This window comes from Phalacrocorax aristotelis, chromosome 3, assembly GCF_949628215.1.
Source record: "Phalacrocorax aristotelis chromosome 3, bGulAri2.1, whole genome shotgun sequence".
NCBI lineage: Eukaryota > Metazoa > Chordata > Aves > Suliformes > Phalacrocoracidae > Phalacrocorax > Phalacrocorax aristotelis.
In genome coordinates this window covers 69452834-69480037 of record NC_134278.1, presented here as the reverse complement: position 1 = coordinate 69480037, position 27204 = coordinate 69452834, and the positions used below count along the sequence as shown (strand labels likewise).

The following is a 27204-nucleotide window of genomic DNA, read 5'->3' as shown; positions in this document are numbered from 1 at the left end:
AAAATAACTCAGAAGTTTAAGACTGAAAGTTTGGTTTATTTGTTGTTTGTTGTGGGGTTTTCCTGCTTTTTTTTTTTTTTTTTAAGTTGAATAAAGAAGAAACTTTAATGCAGAATTAATTAATGCACATGTCTCTGGGGTGGAGTGATCTCTTTTCAGTCACACCTTCTCCAGAGTAACTCAAGTGGATTAATCAATGATCATCTTTCTAATTAAACTGCTGAGTAGAGAGTTAGAGGCTTTAGATGATGAACATCAGTTTTGTGTAGAATCAGTGAATTAGAGGTAACAAGAGGTTCCTTTTTCTCATAGGATCTGCCAAAGGTTGGGGAAAAAGGTCAGCACTTTTGTGCATGTGCTGCCTCTGAAATATAAATCATCAGCAAAAAAAAAAAAAAAAAGAATTAAAAAAATACTTTCAAGTGCTTTCAGAATTATATTCTGAAAATAGCAAGAAAGGCAGGGAAAAAAATGCCTTGGATCACTCCAGGCATATATACATGCTTGGCTCAGTTCTGCAACTGACAGAGCAGTTAGGATAGGTCCCGAAACTCTGCTCGGGAGCGTGAAGTTTCCCGAAACAAACACCCAGGCACAGGGAGTGCAGTCCAGCTTTCCTTGTGCAGACGGCTTCTGCCTTCTGGGCAGGGCTGCGCACTGTGGCACAGCCCTGCCTCTGCGGGCAGGCTGAACGGATGCGCTTGGTAAATGGTCCCTTCCTGCGGACCTGAGAGTTTACTGCCTGTGAGCAGAGCTGATGCTCAGTGGGTTACTGGGCAGCCTGGACTTCTTGGGAGTTGTGCTGCTGCTTGTACTGAATATATGCTGAATGTGTGTTTCCAGTACATTGGCATGTTCAGAGTTGTTTGATGGGGCTGAAAAAGTTGTGGGATTTTTTTTTTTTCCTGTAAGCAGGAGCAGCTTTCCATGGTATTACACGTGATCTGCAGACTATTCCCAAGTTTCTCCAGGGGAAAGGGGAGGGGCGGAAATCCAAGAAAACCACATGCAGCAAACTGACAGACTGTTGCAGAAAGCTCCAACAGCTACCAAAGGCTGTTCACTGGTTGTTGGTTGAACATAGGCGGCACAGAAGAAGGTAAAATCTCTCTCCTGCCTGATGATTGAGAGGTCGAGGTCTGGATGTGTGTACTGTGTGTAACTGACCTGGAGAGCTCTTTGCAGCGCACTTCATAGGAGGGCACTGTGCTGTTGTTAGTTCAACTACCAGAAGCTAGCCCCCCACGGGAGTCGCACGAACAAGTGTCACCTCTCTGCTTCCTTCTTGCCAGACCTGTTGAGGTTTGGTAGCATCGCATATGTCCCTTTTGACATAGGAGATGTACTGCAGCTGAAACAAATGGAGGTCTGTTAAAGTTGTGTTCCTGATTCGCTCAGCACCCGGTCATTGTACGCTGGCTTTAACCAAGGGCTATAGCTTGTATTGAAGATGTGGGGCAACCCAGCTATAAAAAAACCCACAGTTGGTGTTTGCTCCCTGCTCGTGCAGCTGTCACCTACCCTGAGTTTGTACAGCACTTCCCAGCTAGCAATTGAGGGACTACATCCATGACTTGGATGTTGCTGTTGAGTGTATCACGTAATTCGCTCTTACTTTACAACAGAGCTGGAAGGGCCCATGGTATTTTTGTACTAGTGTCCTTACTGCACTGCCATGCCGGCTAGCCATTTGCTGGTGTTTATTTTTAAACATTTTTTTCCCCCCTATTCAGCAGGAAAATCAAAGGGTGAGTATGAGATTAATGGCGAATTGAAGTTCTAGTACCATAGCTCTTACTGTCTAATCTATTCTGTTAAGACGTTCACAGCTATGCCTACCTACCTGTCCTTAACTAAATGGCACAGCCTATGGTGTTGTTTTTGCCATGTTTAGTGCGTGGGTTTTTGTTATTGTTGGTACATAGGAGGCTAGAATCTCAGTCTGCGATGCACGAGGTTTGTGTGACTCTTACTTTAGTGCAGCGGTTCTTTGTCCTTTGATTACTACTTTCTCTTTTTTACCCTTCTCCCTTTTTTTTTTGACACACAAAAGACTTTTTTTCAGATTGATTCCTTCAGAAGTGCTTTGCCCTTGGTAGAAGTTCGATGAGAATCCTTGGTATTAAAAGACTTGTTTTAGGAAAGGGGAGAGAGGAGTGTTGTAAGATCACTGGTGTAAGACGCCTGTTTTGTCTGAGCCTGTTATAAAAAGATACTTGAATGGGTAAAGCTCTGTATGTATGCAGCAACATCCTACTCTTTATTTGGAGGCCTATAGATTTTCCTTATGTTAAGCCGCGTTATTCAGGACCGTGCAGATACGGGGAAACGGGTGTCACAGAGCTGGCAGAGCATTGCTGGGAAGTTTGAATTCACCATGGCAAACTTCCTGCAGCATTTGATGGGCTGTTTGCGGGGGAGTATCATGACGTCCCCGAGAGGTAGCTTGCTGGGAGTGCTGGAAGCACTTCAGAAAAGCTGGCCCTCTTCCCTGGCCAGGAAGTTTTCTTGAAACAGAGCAGGATATTGTCCTTAATAAGTCTCTGAGTAAGACCTGACTGGTAGGGAGCTCTTGTATTACTTTGCCATAAATTGGTTCTTTTATATGAGAATTAGTACACCATCTGCCTGCTATAAATGTGTGCTCTCATTTCTGCCTGTTCTTGCCCAGATTGCAATGTTTTAGCTGTACATTTACAAATCTGGGATGACTGAGTGTTAGCACCGTGAGGTCACCACAACTGTAATTAGCTGACAGCCAGCTGCATTTTCCCTATAGTTATGGGCCAGCAAAAATCCAGGGGAGTCAGGTTTGCCCATGAGGACAGAGTTTAACTCTACATTGTTGAACTTACAAGTATATACTGACATAGGTCTTGCATTTAGCGTCATACTAGGTCTCACTCCGTGTCTATCAAAGCATCAGTAAAGAAGCCCTGTCTGTAAAAGAGCTGGAAATGTGGTTCCAGCAGAGAAGGGAAAATGCCCAAGCAGCTCTCTGCAGTGAGCTGGAACATGGGAAGAAAAAGGGCACTTCTCAGTTCAGGGATTTTGCAATCTTGAGTGTGAAAGCAAGCTACTGTCCAAGTCTTTTGAATTTTAGTTGCTGGTGTTTGGGAACTGGGTACCATGGTGAAGGAAGTGCTGTGTCTCTGAGGAGTGGATCCATGCTGTGCCATTGTGTAGGAAAAGTAAGTATGAGAAAAAAATCCATCAGGCACGGTAACAGTGCTATGAACTTTGCGACAGAAGTGGTCTGTGACACATGGGTTGCGGCGGCGTTATCTGAATGCCATCATTGTGGCACTCGCAGCCCTGCCCTGCAGCGCTCGCTCTGTCTCTTACTGCGACGATGAGGAGGGGTTTGGTGGTCTGTGCTCTAAATGTTCTGTGTAGATAGATACATACCTTTCCCCACCGGCAAAGCAAATCTCTGTTTTGTATTTGGAGCTTTACAAGTGCTTTTATGGTAACAGCTAAGAAAAATATTACTTACGCCTTATTACTCACGTTTCCTCTTGGGTGTAACTTGCAGCCTGATACTGCTCTTTACTTTGCTGGCCCATTGTTAATTTGTCCCTTTCGTATGGTGGCTTTGCAGCTTGTATTATTTGCTATTTTGTCTGTGTTTTATTTTAATGGGACAGACTTTGTTTTCAGTGAAGTCAGTTTGTGACTTTGCTTTAATTCCACTGAGTAACCTTACGAAAAGGGAACTTACTTATATGTTGCTTTATTTGTATGCTTGACAGCTTTAGATGGAGGAGTAACCCCTAGTTTCTATTTTACATGTTTACATGTAACATTTTAGTTGAGATTCTGTTTTGTTGTATACTGACTCCATCACTAGGCTTTTCAGTGAGATCTGCCTTTTGAAGCATAAGTACGATAAAGTTCTTGTGTTAGTTTTAATTCTGTGGTATGTCAGTTTAACTGTTGTAGAAATAAGGATATTTTTATGACAAGGTGCTGTGTGCCGTGAAGAAGCTGTTGAAAGTCAGCCGTGCCAATTTAAACATCACAGAAAATATTGTAATACAGTCTGACACTTTGCAGCATGAAAATGACAGACTTTGTAGAGCATAAAGTTCTCCTTGCCAGCTTTTGGGAGCTCGGTTAGACACCATCTTCAGGGTATTCACATTGAACAAGAAGAACAGCTATGTCTTCTGTCTTACCATTTTCAGGTGGTGTGGGCAAAAGAGCGGCTGGTTGCTCTATATCGGTCTGCTCAAAAGCAGTGGCTGGCTTTCCAGAGCCTGGCTCGGCTGGTGCATGAAAACTTCGACGGGAGATCTTTGTAGCAAATGCGCGGCTATTTTGCACAGGTCCTGGCTGGGATTTGGTAGCCTGTCCAGGCCTGGGATGTGAGAAGCTTTAAATAAGAGTGCATGGGAACAGACCTGAAGGTGCTCTTGCATGGACCGCGGTCCTGTTGTGTGCGATTGGTGCCACCACTGTAGAGGAGGAACCATGAGGGTGCTGGCCTGTTTCAAGCCACCTTTCCTGGTTGTATGTTTCCCAGCTGGAAACCTGGACAGCTTAACAAAAACTCCTCTTGAAGAACGTGTTTGTAATGTGTTGCATTACTGGTTTTTAACTTCCCTTTGTATATAGAGAGAAGTTTTTAGCTGCTGCGCATCAACGGTCTGCGCAGAACGCCTAAGTGAGGTATGAATTGAGCAGAGATGTTTCTAGCTGGTTTTTTTGCATGTGAGTTGTTGGCTTTGCTTGGGAGAGGTTAATGATTTAGTTGGCAGTGATTCAGGATGAAACTTGTTTCTAATGTATCTAGGGAGGCACGTGTTAACAAAACAGTTTTTGTTTTTCAGATTGCCAGTGCTACATACATAGAGAGTTCCACAAGCAAGTCTTCAGCTCGTGAAGCGGCAAGAGCAGCGTTGACAGTACACCCCACCCACCCTGCGTGCTTTCACCCAGTATGCAGAGGGAAACAAGGCATGTGGAGAGCAAATAAAGTATGCGAGGTTTGTTTGTTTTTATTTTGTTGGTTTGTTTATTTCTGAGCGTATAAATTGGATTATGAAACAGTTATAGGCCAAGGTCCAGATACAACCAGCTTAAAATTTGCTTTAGTCCCTGGGTCTTAATGTTTCATATTGGCTGAGTGCCTTTGACGTTTTAGAGTCAACCAATAGTGAACACCAGCACTGGGGTGAATGTAGGCTATCTGAATTGTTTCTCTTGAGGCATTCATCCAACTCTTAATGCCTCTGACTTCAAAATAGGTTGTATTTACAAAACTTCAGTCCAGAGAAGTGTCCAAAACTGTAAATAGCACAGATGCAGTTTTCTATACTTAACTTAAGGAGGGAGAGGGAGGCGTTTGGGCTTTTTCCTGCCCAGCTATTAAGAGTGCTATGATGTGGTAGATGTCTGTCTATCAAAGGAGAGGGAATGGATGAGCAGTTTCTGGTGTAGACTGCATCGTTCCAGAATTAGACAGAAAATTACCAGCAAAGAGATGCCCTACTCCTGATGTCTCACTGTCCCCTAAGAAGAGAGCGGTGTTAAAGTTTAGTTCTGGTGATCATCAGATGTTTTTCTGCTGTAGTCACAAATCTTATGCATGGCATGTGAGAGAGAGACGCTTTAGTTGAGGGTTTGGAAGACCTGGTGAAACTGAGCTTATGGGAGGGCAGATTTCCTCCACCCTCTTTAGTTTTGTCATGTGAAATAAAGGGGTTGTTTTAGAGATTTTAAGACTTAATCATGGTGTTTTATAAAAGGGTGATGAGAGAGTGTTTATTCAAATCTTCATTGTTTTTAATTGCTTCAGCATTGTTTGCCATTATTAATTGAAACCCCACATTATTGTCAATACTCTGCTATCTACACCATCTATGCTACTAGTTAACACAAAATCCTGGCACGTTTGGGCTTTGTAGCAGGAATCCACTGTGCAACCCTGACAAAGCCACCTTTCAGGAAGTTCAGGCCTATGGGCAATTCTGCACATCACAAAGTCCTAGGGAGCAGGGTTGGACCTGAGCACATCCAGTTCATCCTCATTCCCAGGGAGTTTGTCTGACACGATCTTAAATACATCCACTGGCGAGGGCTGCAGTTTCGGAGGGATTCAGTCTCATCCTGTGCTAGGACAGGATTGCTTTTCTTGCCTGACAAAATACTTCTGGGCAAAATTGCACTGAATAAAGAAGGGAACTCTCCAAGTTGCAGGTTTTTCTCTGACTGACAAACACCAGGCAGGTGACTTTTGTAGCTGATTGGTATATGATATTCAAAGAGTTAAAAACAATTAAAATACATACATATATTAAATTTATTTTGTAACCCACTCATCTCTCTTAAAATCACTATATAATGGAGCATTGCTACATTTTGTAATGACTTTAGAGGTCGGCCACTTGAAAAGAACTTAGGGTGCCAATGCCATGGAAATAAATACGCACAAACTCTGCATTTACTGTTCTCTGGTTAGTAGAGTATTTGACGCATCTTTTCTAAAACAGACAGGTTATTTTTAGTACTAGCTTATACATTCAGGATATATTTTCAAATGAAAATGGATTTGCATGGAGCGATCAGTGTAACATGATCACAACAGTCTAGAAGCTCTTCTGAATTTTGGAGTTTTCCCTCTTCAAAAAGGTAAAGTAATACAAGCAACGAACCCCAAAATAGTCGACTTCTGATCGTGATAAAAGGACAGCCACGATGATGTGCCATTGTGATCAGTACAACTAGAGAACTGTTCCAGTGTGTTGTGCTGTGTTCTGTTCCCTCAGGTTAAAAGTGTCACTGAGATTTTATGCACAGCAGCACTCATAAAAAGTCTTAATTTGTTACGTTAGTCAACCTGTTGGGGGCTTGTGTCTGTTTGACTTGTATTGGTAAAAGGAAGTATTGGACCTGATTCTAAAATTTGATGAAACTAATGTCTGTTACGGGATTGGGTCCCACAACCATCAACGCCTGCTGGTTGTTTTTGCCATGTTTCAGTGCTGTGGGGTAGCTGCACAATTTATGGCCTTGCAAGTTCTTCAGCTTTTTAACAGTCAGTACCTTTTGTGTCTTTTTGATTGTGATCACCTGCAGCTTTCCAAAAAGCAACAAAAACTCAGAGCGAGTTTGTCAGTGGCAGAAGGTGAATTTGAGAACCATGTGAAGGCATGGAAGAGCAAATTATGGCATACAGATTCCTAATAATAAACATACCAAGAGCATCCTAAAATTATAAAGCAGCGTGGTGCGTTAAAGCATTAGTTTGCATTTTGGCTAAGGTGTAGCTGCATTTTTGGACTACCCCTTTAATTCTGCTCTGTTAATTACCTGCTGACCAGTTCCTGGGGTGGAAGCAGCAGGAACTGTGCCTGCAGCAGTTCCCTGACATAGTGGTTTCTATCAGACAGAGCAATGGGACTCCTAAGCTTACTTTGAAACCTGCGTTCTCCTGCTGTAGACCAACAGACTGACTTGGACTTTTTAATTAGATTCCTGTTCAAGATATTGAATAAACCACACAAGTGCCATCTGTTCAGTTTTACAATCTGAAATTTCTCAGTGGATCACAGTAACAAGTTTGATTGTTCCTGCATTTGTGTCGCAGCTGAATTTTGTTACGGCAGCTGGCCCGTACCAGCAGAGTTGTGCGGACTCTGTTAGTGTTAATAACCGCTTGGACTTCATTAAGTATTTCCACAAAGTACATTCTGGAGATAGAGGTGGTTTAAAACTTAATCTTATGAGGAAGGCATTGATATCCTGCAGGCCCTGTGCTGACTTACCAGCTTACAGTGTGCTTGGAAGGCAGCATGTGCTGGGCACTAAGTAAGTACCTGGTGAGGTGAGCTTTCTCGGGCTCTGCCTTCCCGGCTGGCTGGAGTTCCCACTGGAAGGAGGCACGTGGATTGTTTGCATTGCAGGGCAGTGGGCTCTGCTTTCCCAGATCCAGGGGCTCTCGGTTCATGTGGCTGAAGAACCTGCTTGCTGCGCGTTGCACATAGGCTTCAAAGTGTCACTCTGCCTTTGGGCACCGCTCAGAAGACACATGCACCCATGCCCATACTACACACTGACTCTCAGTTTGCTCTGGAGAGTGACTTGGTGTGCATGCGTGAGGTATAGAAAACCTGAGTTAGGAAGAGAGCTGGTTAGCACGAGAGATAGACGTACTGAAGGTGGTAAGAGTGAATCACAGAATCACGGAACGGTAGGGATTGGAGGGGACGCCTGGAGATCATCTCATTCACTCCCCTGCTTTAGCAGGCACACCCAGAGCAGGGGGCACAGGCACCTGTCCAGGCAGGTTTTGAATATTTCCAGAGAAGACGACTCCACAGCCTCTCTGGGCAGCCTGTTACAGTGCTCTGCCACCCTCAAAGTACCTCTTGGTATGTGTTCATGCTGGATCTTCAATGGTGATGTAGCCTGAGGAAGACGGACATTTGATTTTTCAGAAGAGCCTCTTTTGAAGCAAAGCTGATGTATAATTGAGAGAAGTAGGTCACTGTGTGCTTACTTTAATAGCTGTTTAATTATGACCCAGCATTGCTGGCATATGCAGTAAGACTGTGGAATCAGATCTTCGATTAAGATATGACCATAACTCCATCTGTGTAGACTCTTGCAACAAATTGTTCCTAGGTTAAAGTAATTTAAAAACAAGGCTTGGTTCTTTATGTCCTGTCCAAGTGAAAGTCTTACTAATGTGGTTGATTGGATGAGAAAATGCCAAACAAAAATCTGCAGGCCCAGGGGAAAAAAAACAACCCTGAATTTGTGATAGGATGTCCAGGAAACTAATCAAATGCAGGGAGAAGGACATGCACCCATGCCTGGTGCATGGAACAAACCATGGAACAGAACAATCTTAAAAACACTTTCAGTAACATATAATGTTGGTACCAACAGTGTACATTCAAACTTCATACAAAACAAGGTAGGGGCATGACAGAAAGAAGCTTTGTGGATGTTTGGGCAAACCTCTGTGACTGAGATTCAGGTGTAGTCTAGAGGAGGAAAGGTTCAAATCAGGCTGAGGAAGTAGAATAAAACTGAGGGAAGCCTTGTGGCCTGCTGCTTAAGCTCTGTATTCAGGAAACAATTTTTTATTGACAGGCAACAGTGGATAAACTCAGAAAACTCAGTTACTGATTTCCTAAATAATCAACCTGTTATATGCATTTTTTTGCAGTGTAACCCTAGAAGGAATATATAAGGCCGTAAAGACATAAAGTTGAGATAATGTTTATATCTCCAAAGCTGGCAAGCTGTAGTTACTGCCTATCCATATTTTCTAGATGTCCATTAATTTCCCTGTTACCTTGTCCTTCACTGTCACAGCCTCGTCCTCCATTGCCTGACAGCTCAGCTGCACCATCGGCAAAGATCATCAGCCTTACTAAAGTTGACACCAGAAAGTTAGGCATGCCTAACAAAGCTTAATGATGCTACCCTGCAGCCACAGGGCAGCTCTCCCTGTTACGTATATCCAGTTTGACACTTCTATAAACTGGCACTGCTGGCAAGGTACTGAGATGAAAGGGGCAAAGTGGCACCTTTCCTCTCTGGAGCTGTTGGGGTGTGCCATGGGAAGGGGAACACGACTTCCTGGGGGAGCGTGGGGTGCTGACCTGCGGCCCTGCCAGGATAACTGCCCGCATGCCCGCTCTTACCCTGTGGCCAGTGAGATGCATGCAGCTTGTCCGTTGTGCCAGAGAGCTCATCCTTCTCCGCTGTAACGTAGGGTGGCAGTGGGTTGGTGTGTGTAGGTAGTGCACTGATACCCAGTAAGCATCCCACCAGTTTTTTCCTGGCCTGTATGGCCAGGCCTTGAGCACAAATGGTGGTGTTCTGTGCATGAGCATGGGAGCAGGAGGGATATTTCTGTTTATATTTTTCTGAGAGGCATTTTAAGTGAGCTCACTGTCAGTCAAGGTAGATCATTGTCCTCCCACCTGAGCCTTACCACTGTGATCAACAGGCTACAGACATCCCTGCTTGAGGTTCTGACAGCTGCTGCTTTTTGTCTGCTCAGAGATGTACGCTCCTGCTGAGGATGAGCTCTCATTTCTGCTCCCTCTTTCCAATCTCCTGTGAAACCTTACAGCATAATCTGCTTTCCCTACTGAAATATTGTCTTTTATCCTGATATGTCAGAGAGGTCTTCCCTGCCCGCCCCCCCCCCCGCCCCCCCTTAAAATCATGTACATCAAATGTTACCTACAGTCTTCAACTGAACTTGCATATGGAACTAATGTCTTAAAAAACATGTTCCACTTTCATATTGGAGAATGACATATTTCAAAATCATTTACTGTGTAGTACAGGATAATATTAAATAGGAGTTAAACAGGATAGCAAAATGATCTTGGAAATAGACGATCCAGAAAAGAAAATGATGGATAGTGGATATTGAGTATCCACACTTCGATACAAAATCAGTGTTTCTTGTTCACGTGCTCATGCCTTGCACAACCTTTGATGTCTTATAAAAGCATTGTGGACAATATTAAAAAGGAATTTGTGTTGTGTTGGTTTTTTTTTCTGTGTAAAAGACAACATTTGAGAAAATGTTGCCTCTTCATATTTGCTGTTATGAGCAAACTTTGTGCTTACTCCAGTCCTAATGTTGCATACACTTGCATGACTTGAATTTTTTCTTACTTTTCTCTCTGGCCTCTTGGCATTTAAAAAAAAACTCATTGAAGGATCTGAACAAAACTGGTGTGTTAAATGTAGTGTTTTTATAAATGTAATTAAAATATTTTTTTTAAAGAAAACATGATATAAAATAATTCAATAGTCTGGAGTTCAGCGCACTTACCAGATTAGCAACTGGTAGAAGTTTCTACAATGCTTCAGAATTTAGTTTTCAGGTGGCTGGGCTGGTAAATGTAGCCTCAGCTCATCTGTTAGGTTCTTGCATGAAAGCTCTGCATTTCATATGCTGATACAGTTGCTGTTTAGGTTGCCCATAAGTGGGTAGCTTGTATATGAGTAACAGCTGTTGTTAGAGTCTTGTATCTTATGAAAGACATTTGGCCTTTAGGTGTATTTCTCCCTTTGGACCTACCAAGCCGTTCGATTTCCAGAAGCGTTCTTCCTTTGAAGTCTCTGCAGTACATCTGAGGAGGTGACAATATAATTGCAAAACTCCCTTTCATTTGAGACCAGAGCAGAATTTGAATGGAAACCAAATGGTGCCACCCACTTTCCTGCATCGCTGATAAGGTATCTTGCACACCGTTCGCTGAGGAACTTCCCTCTAACCTTAAAAAAACAAAACCAAAACGAACCCCAGTTTTAGGAAGTGCAGTGCTCTGGATTGATCCACTGCAAAACTGAGTTTTAATGCTGTGGACCTTTTCCCACACTATTAAATGCGACTGGTGTAAGAGCTGCTGTGTTGTGTTGTGTTTTGCTGGGTATGAAACAGTGGAAAGGGCAGGGCATGGTCCAAATCTGTACCGCAGGGACCAATAAATCAACTACCTAAGCACTGAACCTGCAGCTTGTTGGCATATCAGAGGGAGGGGCAGAAACTGCATGGAAGATCGAAGGCATCAGAAGTGGCGATTAAAGCAATCTTATTTATTGTTTTAGTTTTACATTTCAAAGCTTTTTCTTTACCCTTTTCTGCTTTATGAGTTGGCACAATGGATGAAATTCTGTTGCTATTGAAGTTAGCGGGAAGTTTGCCATCAGCTTTAATGGGACCAAGATTTCACCCGTGGTATTTTAAGATGGTTTGAGTGTTTATACAGCATGTGTGTATTTTATGGTTCCTTGGTTTGTAGTTAATAGTGAAAGCATTAGGTATCTTCAGTTACCTGAAGAAAATTATACTTATTTTTACAGTGGGAAGTTTCACAGCAAATTTTATACTGATTTTCTCATAACTTCCTTTTTTCTGTCTTCAGGAAAGGGCATTTTTTACTGGCAGAGTAACTTTCACTTAAGACAAAGATTTACAATATCTTTTGACTTTTAAGTTATACAGTAGGGAAACTAGTCTCCTAGTTCTTTGCTGCTTAGCTGACATGGTTTAGGTATTTCAGCAGCTATGTGACTTCAATATACTTAATGGTAAAATCGCACATGAAATCTTTCAAGGAAAGGACTTCTGTCTCAAAAAAAAGGTGTCATGGAATGACATGGATGGTCTCCTGATTTCTGTCTTAAAACAGCCTTGCAGATTCCTCTCCTGGGTAAGGAAAGAAATTGCAAGAAATAATTACATTTAAAGTGTGTGTCAGTGTAATATGCTTGTGTAGACCTCTGTGTATTGAAATTCATATAGAATACTCCTGCTTTTTTTTCCTAGAAAATAATAGTATAGAGATGTCTCTCATTGGTTCTTAGCCTAGAACACTGTTGTCAGATGCATATTTTTTTTAATATGGTGTATACATATCTTCATATGTGGCTTTCATATAATTTCCATTAAAAGGCTGTATGAAGGGTGAGTGGGTATAGTAGAATATTGAGCAATAATGAGGTAGTAGGCTGAGATATTTCTTAATTTTCTTACTATTTTTAACTGGTAAATTTTTACTTAGATGGAAAGAGTTCTTTATACTGTCCATTCAGTTAAATGCTCGTGAGCTATGCCCTAGCATTCCTTAATAAAATCCAAGTTAAAATGTTACTTAGTTCATCTGGCTTCCAGGATGTGGTCTTCTGCTGCACATTGGCAAACCTGACTGAAACACAATTATTTCTTTCCATCTGTTGATATCTTGCTGTAACCTGAATTAAGTGCTCTTGAGGGCAGGGACTGAATTTTTACTTCCTCGACTACCTGATTCAGTAGGAGCTTCTGGGAAGGGAACAGATGCTTTCAAGTGCTGGAGCAGAATAACATGTGCTAACAGGATGGTATCTGGATGGAACTGGGGGTAGTTCATAGAATCATAGAATGGTTTGGGTTGAAAAGGGACCGTTAGAGGCCATCTAGTCCAACCCCCCTGCAGTGAGCAGGGACATCTTCAACTAGATCAGGTTGCTCAGAGCCCCGTCCAGCCTGGCCTTGAATGTTTCCAGGGATGGGGCCTCCACAGCCTCTCTGGGCAACCTGTGCCAGTGTCTCACCACCCTCATAGTAAGAAATTTCTTCCTTATATTTAGTCTGAATCTACTGTCCATTAGCTGAAAACCATTACCCCGTGCCCTGTCACTACAGGCCCTACTAGAAAGTCTATTCCCATCTTTCTTATAAGCCCCCTTTCATGAGGGAGACAGACAAGGAGAAGATGAGAAAGCTCTGGCACGAGGCTTAATGTGACTTTTTTCCACGTGGCCTTCTTTCCCCCAGCCATCACCTGAGCATTCACTGCACGCTAATCTTCAGCTTTCTTGTTTTCACAGCCTCTGCAGGTCCCCCCCCATCTGTCCATAGCCACTGTAGATGAACTGTGACAGTACCGAACAGTAAATACCCAGTAAAGCATATTTCCAAATAGCTTCCATAGCTTGTTGCCTTGTTTATCCTTTTCTCTTCTCAGGACCCAGAAGCCATGCTGGGAGAGAGAAGCCTTTTTGGTGCTTGTTCATTCCTTGCGTCAGCAACATCTGGGTTGTTTCAGGAGCTCAGCAGATTGCTGTGCTAGAGCTTAGGAAATTATTGTAAGATGTCTGTGTTGGTTTATTTCCTGTGTGTCATTTCCTGTGATATTTCTACAGAATAGCACTTTTGTTACACAGACATAAATCACCTGTGCTATAATGCTGCCATAGAAAATGGAGCAGTACGTTACACATACACACCTGCAATGAGACTGTAGTGCTGTCTACTAATGCTATTAAATATACTTAATATAGTGGTAAATTTCTGGAAAATCAAGAGCGAATTCCTGTGGGAGCAACAAAATAACAAATGTATGGATATTTGAGTCTCATTTTGTGATAAGTCTAAATGTATTTCTGTCTTCTGAAATGCTTTTGGAACAAGTTGCGGTTTTAGCTAATGTACATATCCCCTAGCTTTTACAGGCTGTAATTTCTTTACTGTTGGCTTTGTTCTCTCCAGAATATTTTTCATTTCTTCTTAATATAATGTGAAGTTAGATCAAAGTATTAGCAAACAGCACAGGATTGGCTGTATACCCAGAATCTCAAAATCAGTATTTATCCAGTCTATATATAGCTGATTGATTAAAGTGGTTTCGGGTTTTGTGCAAGTCAAGAAGCTATTTATGTGCATTGGAATAAAAGCCATAGTGTTGAACAAAGTTTTGATTATTCACAGAAGTTGGAAATGTAAAGATATTTGATTTCCAAGGCTTTTGTAGAATCAGTAAAGATTTATAGTAAAATCTGGGAGATGAAGGGTGGTTTCCCAAGTTCTTTGGACTTCGTGGGGAAAAACACAGAGAATTAAGTTGACATTTTACAATTTTTTAAAATTAATATATTGCAAGGCCAGAAGCGATCACTGTGATCATCAAGTTTGATTTCCTGAAGAACAGAGTGCATGACTGAAATTTTTTTCTTTCTAAAGAAACATTAGTTCACATTTTTGTTTTTAAAAACGCAAATAGGCTGCAGTGCTTGATAGACTGCTTCGTGATTACTGTAGTTCTGTAATCTCCCCCAAACCTTGCTTTGCCTCTGCTGCTGCTGGCCACTGCTGGAGACTGGTTCTACTAAGTGGACCTGGGAGCCTGGCCCACCACGACCCCTTCTAGGTCCTTGCAGAATGTGATGAGATAAACAAATGTACATTGCTTTACCAGCTGCTGCTTTTCTGCCTGTGTTTTGACAGACAACGTGAAGTCCTTTCCTGCTGAATTAAGTGAGCAGCCTGTAGGAAAAGATGCAGCAGTAGAGCTTGGGTAGCCGAGCCCCATCCATTCCTTGGCCACCATTCTGCCTGGACAAGCCCTCGTCCTTGTCCCCATCTATCTTCTCCCTGTCTTTTCCTCTCTTCCCCCTGCCCTCCACTGGCAATAATGATACGACTTCATCACTGCACTTCTGGATTTGTAAATGAAAAGCCCCATTCCTTACGATAGTATGCCCTATGTAATTGTTTGAACATGCTTTGCCAGGCAGTAGCAGGTGGCATTCAGCAGTAAACAGCCTGATTTTTGAACTAGTTACAATAGGAGAAAAATGTAATAATTTCCCTAGACAATGTCTTGGTATCACTGAACGCTGTGGGGATTTTACCATCAATGAGGCTGGGTCAGTGTTCATCCACTGCTGGCTTTTTTCTTCCCCCCCTCACCCTGCCCTTGGCAACTTTGAAGAAGACTTGCCCTACCGGGACAGAGAAGGCAATCTGATTGTAGTGCTGAGCGTTGCTTCCTGCAACACTCCTGGTCAGGACCATGTCATTAGTTTAAAGTGTTGTAAAATTTTAAAACCGAGGTTTTATAACTGAAAGGATTTGGAAACCTTAGTTACAGAGTCAGTGCTTCTGTCTAGACGGTGGAAAGAAAAGAACAAGTGTTATGCTGCTAAGCGGTAGCTTAGTATTTGGCTAAAAAGTAACAAAATACTCTGTATGTCATACAGAATGTATGTCATGAAGATCAGTTTTCATTAGAAGAAAAAAAAGCGCAGAACTGTACTGTCAGCTAGTGGATTTTTTTTCCAAACGCTCTGCAAGGAGTGTATGGAAAATTTATGCTATGATTTCTCCCAAAATGTAGTCTAAGTCTGAAAGGGCTATTTTAAAGCAAATACATTATTAAAATTTCAAAGCCATTAGTTTTAAGCTGCGCATTATTTATTTGGAAATAATTGCTTTTGCCTATTTCCTGTAAAAATGGATCCAACCTGCTGACACTTGCAACAACCGTTTTTTTGTTCAGTCTTGGCACAGTCAGTTACTGGAGGCTTTTAGCACCATTGTAAGGGACAATATGTCATTTCCCTCCCACGTTGCCTTTCTTTTTTCCTAGTTCGTCTGTGTATGTAACATTTCCAAAGTTGCTTGGTCTTAGATGTCCTTACACTTAGAAAGCTTTCCCTGACATCTATACAAAGGTTTCTTCACTGAAAATCAAGCTGATTTATTTCTCATCTTTTCTTCAGGAGGCTGGCCAACAGCTGATCCCCCATCTCTTTATAACAGCCTTTTATATACTGAGAGAATATTCTGCTTTTCATTTTTTGTTGTCTTTTCTAGAAAGGTTTGTCCTTCCTTTTTCATTTCTTCAAATTGCCTATGTCTTTCTTTCAAATAACTGAACAAAGTAGTTCTCTAAAGGTTCCAACAATATTGATGAAAGACAGACTTATTATCTTTGATCATTTTAATAAATCAAAGAATATTTTATTTTTGTTTTAAAAATTTCTGACTCTGTTTTGTGCCTATATCTCTTTGGTTGTAGTGTCATTCCTACTTCCTTCATGCATCCCAACAACACAAAAATGATGATTTGCGTGAGAAGGAGAAGAAATGTAAATTGATTCCCATTTATTTAAGGAAATTGTTGAGCTACTCTAAGCTCGTCACTTTTTCCTACCTGTTGTCACTGTGATGTTTTATTCTGTGACTTATTTGTAGGGTGTGCTTTTCAGACAAATGGAAAAATGTGGACTTCGTTTTGGTTCTCGGTTGCACCAGGGTGAAAGATAAAGGATGGTTTGTTGTTTTGCTGGTAAAGATCAAGAATATGTCACACGTTCAGAGGAGTTTATCACCTAAATTCAGCAATGCAATGTGCAAATACACAGTTGCGATATTGCTAGCTGAAGAAAGGAAGATGGTAGATGGATATAATTGCAAAATATTATGGTGCGTTTACCTGTTTAAATGGATGATGGGACTTGTGTTTCTGTACCTGACTTTTACAAATCAAATCTCCTTCCTTGCACCTTTGAGGAGGAGAGCTGGGCTCTCGGACCTTGTGCTGCTGTAGAGTTCCTGTGTGAAAATGTATTCAGACGTTTTCAGTGAGATAATGGAGCATTTGGAGATGGGCTGCGCAGTATCGGGTGCCTCAGGGAGCAGCAGTGGCCTGGGGTGGGTTCCTGTTGGCAGCCGCAGCCGGTGCCAGAGTCTGCCTGCATCACCAGATAGCGGCCAGGAGCTGTTAGAGCAGCTGCAGTAAAAGGGGTCCCTCCCGAGGTACCCCCCTCCCTGTGATGCTGGCACCTCTTGGAGGCACTGTGCTGGTGGGAAGATAACCCTTCCTGGAAGGTGGGGTGCCAAACACGTGAAGAGTTCTCTTTTGGATGAGCCCTTCTTAATGCCCTTAGAAAAGGGCCTGGCAGTGGCTTCCTCCCAGGGTCAAGTCTTGGAAGTGGCTGGGGAAGGGTCTGGTGCGAGGGGCGCGGGCAGGGAGGCAGGCAGGGCTGGGCAGGCAGCACCTCGCTCCGCTTGCCTCTACACCATGGTTGCATGACGGTTTGCATCACCTCTGGAGTCCCTCTGCTTCCCTCAGCTGGTGGTTAGGACACATTTGCGCCTGTCCTCTATTTTCAGAGCAACAAAACCCCAGAAACTTGGGTGTCACGGTGCATTTAGCCTGGGAGGCTTTCTGGAGGGTGGGAGGCAGCTAGCTACAAATAACTTTGTGTTGCAAGGGAAAACTGATCTTGATTTATTGTCTCATTTCAGAGACACTCCCTCTGTGTAATAAATAGTTCATATTCACTGCTTCATTTTGTTTTCTTTAATAAGCTGTTACAGCGGAAGAAAAGATAGTTGTTCAAAGATTATTCAAAGCTAGTTTTGACACCACAGCACAGACGGAATAAAGAAACATAACAGAAGTTGATGCTCCTGCTAGTTGGGGTGGGCAGAGGAACTTGAAGTCCAAGGATGTGAGTGGGAGAAGCCCACATAAACCTGCAGAATGACAGCACGGCCATCTGGCCGTCTCGCAGGCGTTGGCTCACATATCCTCAGTTCTCCTTGCATGAGAGATTTGTAGCATGCAGCTGTAGCAGAAAGTGTTACCCATATCCTAAAGGCCAGGTCACAAAAGCCAAGTGATGCAGTGAGATAGGCACGTGGGGAGAGCAAGGTCGTTGCAACGGATGGGGCCATGCAGCTGAGGAGACCCCCTCCACCGGGAGCTTGGCCCCTCTCGCCTGCATTCCTGGGCAGCCAGCTTCAAACCAGAGCCCTCAGCAGAAAGCTGCTTGAGGTGAACCAAGCCGCGCGACCCGACCCGCCGTGTCACTGCACGTGGGTAACTGATTGGATTTTGAAGACTTGTTCTCCGGCTGCTGTCGGAGTGGGAATCAGGGAGAGGAGGAGCGGGTGGGGTGGCTGGCAGGGGAAGGAGGGAGCAGAAGTGTGTCAAAGAAGGTGTCTTCTGCAGAAGGGGGAGTGGGGATGGAGAGTAGTTATTCAGTGGATGAAATCTGCGGTGCTGATGTTGAGAGTAAGTGAAGACAGGAAGAGGAGGTGATGGAGAATAATAGCTAGAAAAAGAATCCAGGAAGCAGAGGAAAGAAAATCGACACATGGTGCAGTTTGTGTTTATATACTTGATGAGCAAAAAGGCAACTATGAGATTAGCCTCTGAATGAAAGGCAAAGCTTGCATGTGATTTGGACAGCTCAACGGCACCCCCCCGTTGCTCAGGTTGTAACGTACCTGAACGGCTACACCAGACTCTGTCCATGAGGATCCTTCTAGCTGTAGAAATGGTTTGAATTTTCAGTTTGGCTTTTCCCTGAAGAGGTAGCTTTTGCGTAGTAATGCCCGTATGTGCAGATGTTTCTTATCCTCTTGGAGGAGGAAGCAGGAGAGTTATTTCAAGGCAGACAGGATACCCTTATCTGGTGCCCTCCTTTTTTCAATTACTGCAAGATGTGCAACTTGTCACAAAAGAGGAAAGGATTATTTCCAGGAAAAGTAGCGGTTGAAAGTGTTGATGAGTATGTTACCAGGGAAAAAAGCCTGAAACAACCTCATAGAATAAGTTGTATCTTGTATTTTAATAGCAAGAGAGGAGGCCTGCATATGTTCTGGCTGCAAGATTACTCAGAAGAGAATAGCTAGTATGAGCACCCAGCTCTCTCTGGCACGGAATTAAAAGGGGTTATATTAGTCTCTGAAATGCCTGGATCATTCCACTAACAGTAGGAGGAACTTGGATTACTGGTTAATTTACCAAGTCAGCTAAGATCAGAGGAGATGAACCCCACCCTCCTTTTTCCTCGCTGCTGGAGATGCTCGGTGCAGAAGAGCCGTTCAGCGGGTGTCTGGGTGGCACTTTGGCAAGGTTTGGGCTGCGTGGCAGAGCTGCGTGCCATCTCTGAGTAGGAGCAAATACCAGCCCTTGTGCGCTGTTCGGTTGCGGCACAGATGGAGTCAAAATGGCATTTCAGGCTGGCTTCTCCATGGTTGTTTATGGCTTGTAGCGGTTTCAGGAAACGCTGCAGTATTAATGTTGCTGGGATTGTTTGATGGTGCCATTTCCGTCACTTCGGGAGCCATTGTTCTGGTGTGTGAAGGGCTGCAGAGCATTTGCCTGACTCAGGGACAGCACATAAATGTTTGTGCTAAGACATATTGCTCTTTTCTTTTTTTTTTTTTTTTTAAAAAAAAGGCTTTAATTTTCTTATTACGTTTCTGCTTTGTGATCTGTCACTCTGTACTTCTCACAGGGCTTGTCCAGTAGAATTCAATCAAAACCTTTGGTTAACACAGATTTTTTTTTTTCTTTATGTACGAAAAGTTTGAAAATTTCCGAAGTGTTGTTTTCCAATGAGTTGTTTTTACAAACCACAGCAGTTTGTTGACATGGTAGCAGCAAACCTAAGCCTGCACAAAGTGGCAAGAACCCAATTATTAGAAACTGATCAAGGAGATTCATACATTTGCAGTGGATTCAGAAAAGGAAATATCTCCCTTTTTCAGATGCAGAAAACTCATCTAGTGTTACTACGCACTGCCTTCCTGCAAGTTATTCTCAGTAGTGATACAATTATCAGCATTCACAGTGATAGCAAAAACCTTCCACCACCGTTCCTGTGAAGTTGTGAATCACACTTCTGTTGAAATGGCTCTTGATAGACTGCATGAACAATGGTAGCTAGAGATATTTATGATGAATTATAATATCAATGTGAACACGGTGAACTATAATATGAATTATCTTTGATTTGCAGAATATGTTACATCTATAGAGCTAATGCTGCTCATAGAGATGGGGTTACCTGCTGTATTTACAAAGAAGTGGTCTTGTCCGGTTATGTTGTTAGACCTGCTTGTTAATCAGTCTTAACAACCCCTCCCTGATAGATTAAGTAATATTTTTTTCAGTTTGCTATTGGAGAGGCTAAATGTAATCAAATGTGTGAACCACTGGTCTTGCATCTGGTATTTGAAGCTGGGAGCTGCTTCCTGCACAGGCAGTCTTTTGAGCAAGTCTTTGTTGTTTCATGTGTGTTTTCCATTTTTGTAACTGTGGTTTCTCAAATCATGGTTCATTAAAGTGAAATTAATCTAAAACCAGAATTTAGGTAGTTGTTGTAGGACACTGTAAGGCCTGATATTTTCTCATTCGCTTGTACAGACGTGGTTGTGTTGAAGGCAGTCTCTGCTGCATGTTGCAGATGTGTGTTTGAGCAGGCATGCAGGAACGGGATGTTTCTTCTGAATTATTTTGAAACTTTGACATGAGGAGTCTGCAGAGATGCTGTTGCTTTACTGTTTTCTTCTGTGAAACACTGATCAAAGCAAAAGCTTTAACTGTTGTAGGATGTACCTGCCTCTCTCTCCTGACCTCATAAGATCCCAGAGAAGGATCTTATGTGGCTATGGTGCTCAGAGGCAAAATGTTTGGTTGGTATGGGCAGTGGGTCTCCAGCTCTTGTTTTTCATGGCTAGCTTGTTTCCAGGCCAGGTCCCAGGGCATTTTTGTGCAGCTTGGAGGGAGGCCAGGGTGGGCTGCTGGGTCACCCCCCAGGGTGCAGAAGCACTGGGGGGTAGCAGGGTGCAGAGGGGCAGTCCTGGCCCCAGAACCATCTTACAGACCTTCTCCCTCGTGTTTCGCTGTAGTCAGGAATTGGATGTCTGCTACCATGGCTGTGTTGCTTTCAGGCCCATCCTGGGGAGGTCTGCACTGCAGCGACAGCTTCTGCTTTCCTTTCTGAAAGCTAGCTCTTGGGTTGGGGTGTTCATGTAAAAGTGGCCATGGCCGTACCTGGTGGTCGGCTGGTGGCCAGCCTTGACTCTGAGGTTGCTGCCAGCGGCCTGCACGTGGCTTGCTTATAGAATCATGGAATCATTTAGGTTGGAAAAGACCTGTAGTTGCCTGTGCCCGGGATTGGCCAGGGCTGGCTCCTGTTCATTGGGAAGCGTGCTCCTGCTGTGAGGCTGCTCAGAGTTAAACTGCGGAGGAGCAGAGAGGAGGAGGGATGGGAAATGACGTGAAAAATATCTGTCTTAGAGACATCTAAGTTTTGATGAAAAGTGGGATTGAATATTTGTATGCACTTAATTAAGGAGGAAAAAAAACCATACAGTTTTATTCTTACTGGCATGGCTTGCGATGATGCCATCATGGACTCACATGTTGCCAGAAGTGAACACGTAACAGGAGGAGAGTGACTGTGTGGTCCCCACGGGCATGGACAGCAGGCGAGCGCTTTGCAAGTTGCAGAGCTTGGTGCTGCCAAGGTCTCAAGGTGTAGCTGACCGTCTGCTTCTGCCATTCCCTGCTGGGTCCCAGGGCCAGACCATCATATTCTTCTCTCTTCCCTTACTCCGTCTCCTCTGGCTACTCCTCATGTGCCCTCTCTTTCTTAAGTACATCAGCAAAGGTTTTTGTTTTAGCAAATGGTTTTGTTTGAAGATAAGGAGCAAGGTACCATTGCCCTGCCTGCATACCTTCCCAAAAGTCAGCTCTAGGCAGTGCGATGTTCTGCCCCCACTTATGGGGCAAAACTCATTGAGTCGTGTTAAACTGTCTGTTCTTCGTACCCTTGGCTTATAAAATGGCAACACCTTCAATGCTCAGCAGGAGGCTAGATGGGCGGGCTGCATCCCACACCAGCTGGGGAAACGGCAGTTTCCACACACCCCCCCAAGCACAGAATGTGCTGTTTTCTTGTGTGTATTATTTGTACTTCACAAATATTTCTGCTGCTCAATACCATGCAAAACAATGTGTTTTGTTTTCATGCTTTCTTTTCTTTTGGCCAAATGACTGTGTTTAAGACTTGATTAGTTAATGCACTCGGGAAAATTAAGTAGAGCCTGCCTTTTTTAATGACAAAACAAAACATGAGGTTGTTTGAGTGGAACCAGTGTTTATCTTGCTCACAAATGAAGGCTCAGATAATACTCTGCACATTGTTATTGTTTTCTTTCCTTTTAGTGCTTTTTTGGGTGCATCAAATGCCTTAATATGCAGAAGGCATCATCAAAAGCTGGCCTGACAAGCAGCTTGAAACATTGCCTTTAGCAACGTTTGCTCATTCGTAATGACTTTTTAGTAGATCAGTTGAGTAATTTCAGCAGCAAGTTTCCGGCAGATTGCGGACTGCTCTTAGACACCCGTTGTTAGGTATTTAAGAACCATCTTTCTTCTGCTTCTCACCTGGTGGCTGGAAACATGTTTTGCCCCTGGTTAACTCTGCAATCTGGCTTTTTAAAAAAGGACATCTGACACTGGTAACGTTACCTCTGTTATCATCACTATTCATTAACTTTCAATAGTGCTAGTTGTTCTCTTATAGCATTTTGTGTTGGGTAACATTACCAGCAGCCCAAAGCACCTTAGTACACAGCATACCAGTTGCTTCCCTCCCGAGGGCACCAGCAGGAGGGGAACCAAACCCTCACCCGAGGCAGGGGGCTGGGGTCCCTGCAGGGAGGGTAGGCATGGGGAGTTTTTGTCCTTGTAAAGACTGTGACAGGGCTTCAAAGCAAAGGCTTTGTAGCCTTGTGCCTGCGTGCTCCCCTTCAGGCTTCCTGGGCTTTCTGCAGCCCACCGGGACAGCCCCCAGGCTCCTGGGTGATCAGAGGAGGATGTGTTACCTTTGGTAGGAAAATGGTAGTGTGTGTTGTTTAAAACACGAAAATGAGGATTGCAATGGGGCAAATCAATCTGGAAGCTGTCCTGGCTATAAATGTGGTCCTAGGTCTCTGTTGCCTGCAAAATGTATGTTGACCTTTTCCCTCCCTTTTTTCTTGTCAAAATCACAGACTGCATTTTTGTACTACCTATTTATCTCAATTGGTGGAAAAACTGAGATCTCTAGCTTTTTTTTGTCCACTTAAATAATTTAGAAGAACAGGGATTTTGGTGACATGGCTCATGAAAATACTGAACCAAGCTGTGAGTTTACCCAACAAACATCTGCAGAAGTTTCTGGGCTTGGTTACTGTTGCAGGCTAGGTAGTTGTGTCATTGTGAATTATATATAAATATTATAAATATCTCCAGAATGGAGGTTTGATTAGGGGGCCTGCCGAGACCTGCTGCCTCGGGCCCCTGCCAGCTACCGGGATAGCAGCTGGCAGCACTCACACATCCCTGGGTGAAGCAGCCATGCCCTCCACCACTGCGGTTGCGGGGCTTTGCTCCCAGGATGAACCCTCAGAAAGGGCAAACCACCTGGGGCCGGTCAGGTCAGACCCTTGAAAACTCAGGGGGTGGGCTGGGCTGTAAAATCTAGTTAATAAACACTCTGTTTTACTGGTGGAACAATGCGCAAGACCTTTAAAAACCTTTATTTGCCATCCCTATTGTAGTACAAGTCAGCCTCACCTATTTGGTTTTTATTTTCTTCTCTTTCATCCCCAGATTATTCCTGCAAATGAAGAGGAAATAATTCTGACAATCATTTATTGAAGGTAGCTAATAAAACAATGGAAGGATGTAGGCTGAGGCATAAATGGGATATTGTGACAGATGTAGATGATTATTAACCAACTGATGTTTCCGCAAAGGCTTCTAATCATAAACACAGCGTGGAGTAAATCTTGGTATATTAATAGCAAAGGTTTTATGGAAAATCTGAGTGTGGGCTTTTTCTTTAACATCCTATTTCCTGCTTTAATTGATAGAGTGTGAAGCTTTCATGCAAATAATTTGGAAAAGATTATTTTGCATCTCTGATATTAAGTACATGGTACAGGCCAGGAACAACACGTTGCAGAAGAATTTCTTGAAAAGGACTCCTACAGTGATGCTTTTTTAGAGATGTGACTAGTGACAAATGCTAAACTCGGTGAGATAATAAAGCCAAGTGGCTGTGGTAGGGGAATATCTATTTGTGTCTATGCAACCTATGTTTTAATGTGACTTTGCAAGAAAGAGGAAGATACTATCAGAGAGAGATCATTATGCTGCAAAACTTGTGGGCTACTCTTCAAATTTTTCCCTGGCTTTCTATCAAATGTCCTCTTATTTAGTTTTAAGCTCATATTGTCCTGCGTTATGTTTTGGGAACTATAATGCTAGGTTTGTGTTGTAATCACTGGGTTAGAGTTGAAATACTTTAAATGTGCACCTTTCTTTCTGAGGCTCTGCTACAGCTTTGGGCTATCACTCTTCTCTTCTGAATTTCTGAGGGGGAGTAAAGAGGTTAAACAGAAATTACCCAAATAGAGCGATGAAAGCTCTATTTAACATCTTACACCACAGCTCTGCAAATACTGAGTGCTTGATACCATTTGCAAGCATAAACAGTTTGTTTGCCTTATAGCAGCTAGTATTTTTGATGTGTAGAGTGGTTGCTTGCAGTGGGGATAAAATAGGGTAGAAAATGTTGAGGATGGGAAATACCATTGTATCATTATACATGATACAAAATAGCATAAGTTTAATCAAAAGATATGGACAGGAACCAGTTTCTCCACCAGTCAACCCCCAGCACTCCAGAAGCATGGTATAAAGTGTAAAGGTGTAAAGCTGAGGGGGACTAACAGTATCGAACTTATGGCGGTTCCTCTCACGGCAGCGTGTGCTTTCTGCAGCAACGTGGACAGGCCCACAGCAAAACACGGCACTTACTGTGCATGGTCTCTCCTAGCTTCAGAGACTGTTTTCTGGTGGCTAATTAAAAAAAAACCCCCACCTTTATTATTCTTGATCTTAATTGTTGTCTCTCTCTTCCCCCCCCCCCCAAGCTGTTGCTCTGCTAAAGAAATTTGCTTAAATTAAGCACTCTGTGCCAAAGTGAAATCATTCAATTATCGCTTCTTTTTGGTGTTTCCTTTCAGTAAACAGAGCCTTCCTGATGGTAGGGCAGTTCCTCAGGAATTCCTTTATGGTGAATTAGGCAGGGCAGTGATGAATAACTGGGGGCAAAGGACACTCTGAGCAGCAAACCAAATTGATTACCTAAGTCCTCAGCTAACTACTTTAGGGCAATTTTGGATAGGCCTGGTGTCCTCTAAGGCATAGGTGGAGCCTAATCTCACCCCAGGGGCCTGCTCTTGTTAATGTTTTCTGCCATGTTATCTGCCATGCCTGCGTGCAGCTTTAGAGGGCCAAAACTGTAATGAATTAAGGGTTTGTAAGACAGACCAGGAGCTGGAGTCTTTGCACAATCATTCTCATGGACCCCTGGTGTGCGTGGGGAGGTGGTGACAGGACATTACTCTGGTGCTCTGGTTAGCCCCGTGTCACCGCCCATCTGCCTCTTCGCCCTCTGCTCCCCTGCTAGCGTGCCCCTGCCAGGTAGTGAGCCCCTCAGCTGCTTCACCATGATGGCCTTCCCTCTTGGCACGTCCGTGGCAGCTCCAGCGGACATGGGCTTTGCCACGTAGCTGTTACCTGTCCGGATGCTTGAGGTGTCCAGGAGCTGCAGGGTTCCAGCCTGCCCGTGCCCCTGCTCGCTCCCATGCCCCATCACAGAGCATGCACCCACCAGGGAAACACAGCAACACGATTTCACCTTCCTGCCGTGATTTGGGGAGAGGCCAAAGCATCTGACAAGAAGCCTAGAAAGACCCTTTACCAATATTTTCTGTCTACAGCAAACCTGTGATCTGCCATATCTTGTAACAGGAGAGAACAAAGTGTCATGTCACGGACTGTTTTTAAGTGCATTCGATTTGGAAGCAGCCTAATGTGCTCCCTGCCATCTTGAGAGTCTTGTCATTCCCAGCAGTCCTTTCTTTTTATTTTTTTCTTTAACTAATTTTGGCTACTGAGGCTATTGTCGTAACAGCAGAGCATCAAGCCAGTCTGTAGGAGTGTGGAGCATGATCCCGGCATTGTATCCTGTACAAAACTAACATGCTGTCTGATCGCTATCTTGAAAGGCTAAGGTGAATCAAAGGTTGTTTATTACACATTTGTTTCCTTCCACTATCCTTTCATCTCCTTTGAATGGTCCTCTCAAGATTAATTTAAAATATGACCCATTGTTACCCATCTGGTTAGGTTTGAAGAGACCCTGGATTTAATATTGAGTGCTGCACCCTGGTGAACACGTTAGCGGTGTAATTGAAGATAGAGTGAGGAAATGGGATGCGGGACTCAGGATGAGAGCAGGGGGAGTGATGATTTCAGCTGTTCTTGTTTGCACTGCCAGCTTGCTGTGCTGATAAGAAACTACTTCAGCACTGTCTGGTATTTTCAGAGTTAGTCTGGTGATGAAATATGCTGCTTCTTATGAAAACTATACAGACTTACTGTGAAATAAGCTTTGAAATGGATTTAGGAGCATCCCTGATGTTGCTTTCCAAAGAGTATGGACTTGGATGGCTAAGTCCTGGTTCCTACAGCAGAGCAGCACTGGAAGCGGCAGCGGTCAGGCTGGGGAGGTTTCCAGACAGTGCTGTAGCAGCCCCTAGGCACTTGTACCTTACCTTTTCTCTGAAAGAAGAAAACTCAAAGGGTGCCAAGCTTTGAGGGTAACTTGAGCTCACAGGCTTTAATCAAATCTGCATCTCAGGTGCCTATATATGTCATGGTTTAACCCCAGCCAGCAACTCAGCACCACACAGCCACTCACTCAATCCCCCCTGGTGGGATGTGGGCGAGAATTGGAAGAGTAAAAGTGAGAAAACTCGTGGGTTGAGATGAAGACAGTTTAACAGGCAAAGCAAAAGCCACGCATGCGAGTAAAGCAAAACAAGGAATTAATTCACTACTTCCCATCAGTGGGCAGCTGTTCAGCCATCTCCAGGAAAAAAGGGCTCCATCATGCATAATGGTTACTTGGGAAGACAAATGCCATCACTCCAAACATCCCCCCTTCCTCCTTCTTCCCCCAGCTTAATATGCTGAGCATGATGTCATGTGGTGTGGGATGTCCCTTTGGTCAGTTTGGGTCAGGTGTCCCAGC

The 27204-nt window shown here is 43.5% G+C and overlaps 2 protein-coding genes across 3 annotated transcripts in view; both read left to right on the top strand.

Moving 5' to 3' along the window:
- SCAF8 (SR-related CTD associated factor 8) overlaps window positions 1-4917 on the top strand; it is a 166715-nt gene extending 161798 nt beyond the window's left edge. Inside the window, exon 21 of the mRNA XM_075087887.1 lies at window positions 4833-4917. The gene's annotated coding sequence lies outside the window, so the exon portion shown is untranslated. The remainder of the gene's footprint in view (window positions 1-4832) is intronic.
- The window catches only part of TIAM2 (TIAM Rac1 associated GEF 2), a 140578-nt gene continuing 118224 nt past the window's right edge, over window positions 4851-27204 (top strand). For both annotated transcript variants that reach the window (XM_075087883.1, XM_075087882.1), the window contains exon 1: window positions 4851-4979. The gene's annotated coding sequence lies outside the window, so the exon portion shown is untranslated. The remainder of the gene's footprint in view (window positions 4980-27204) is intronic.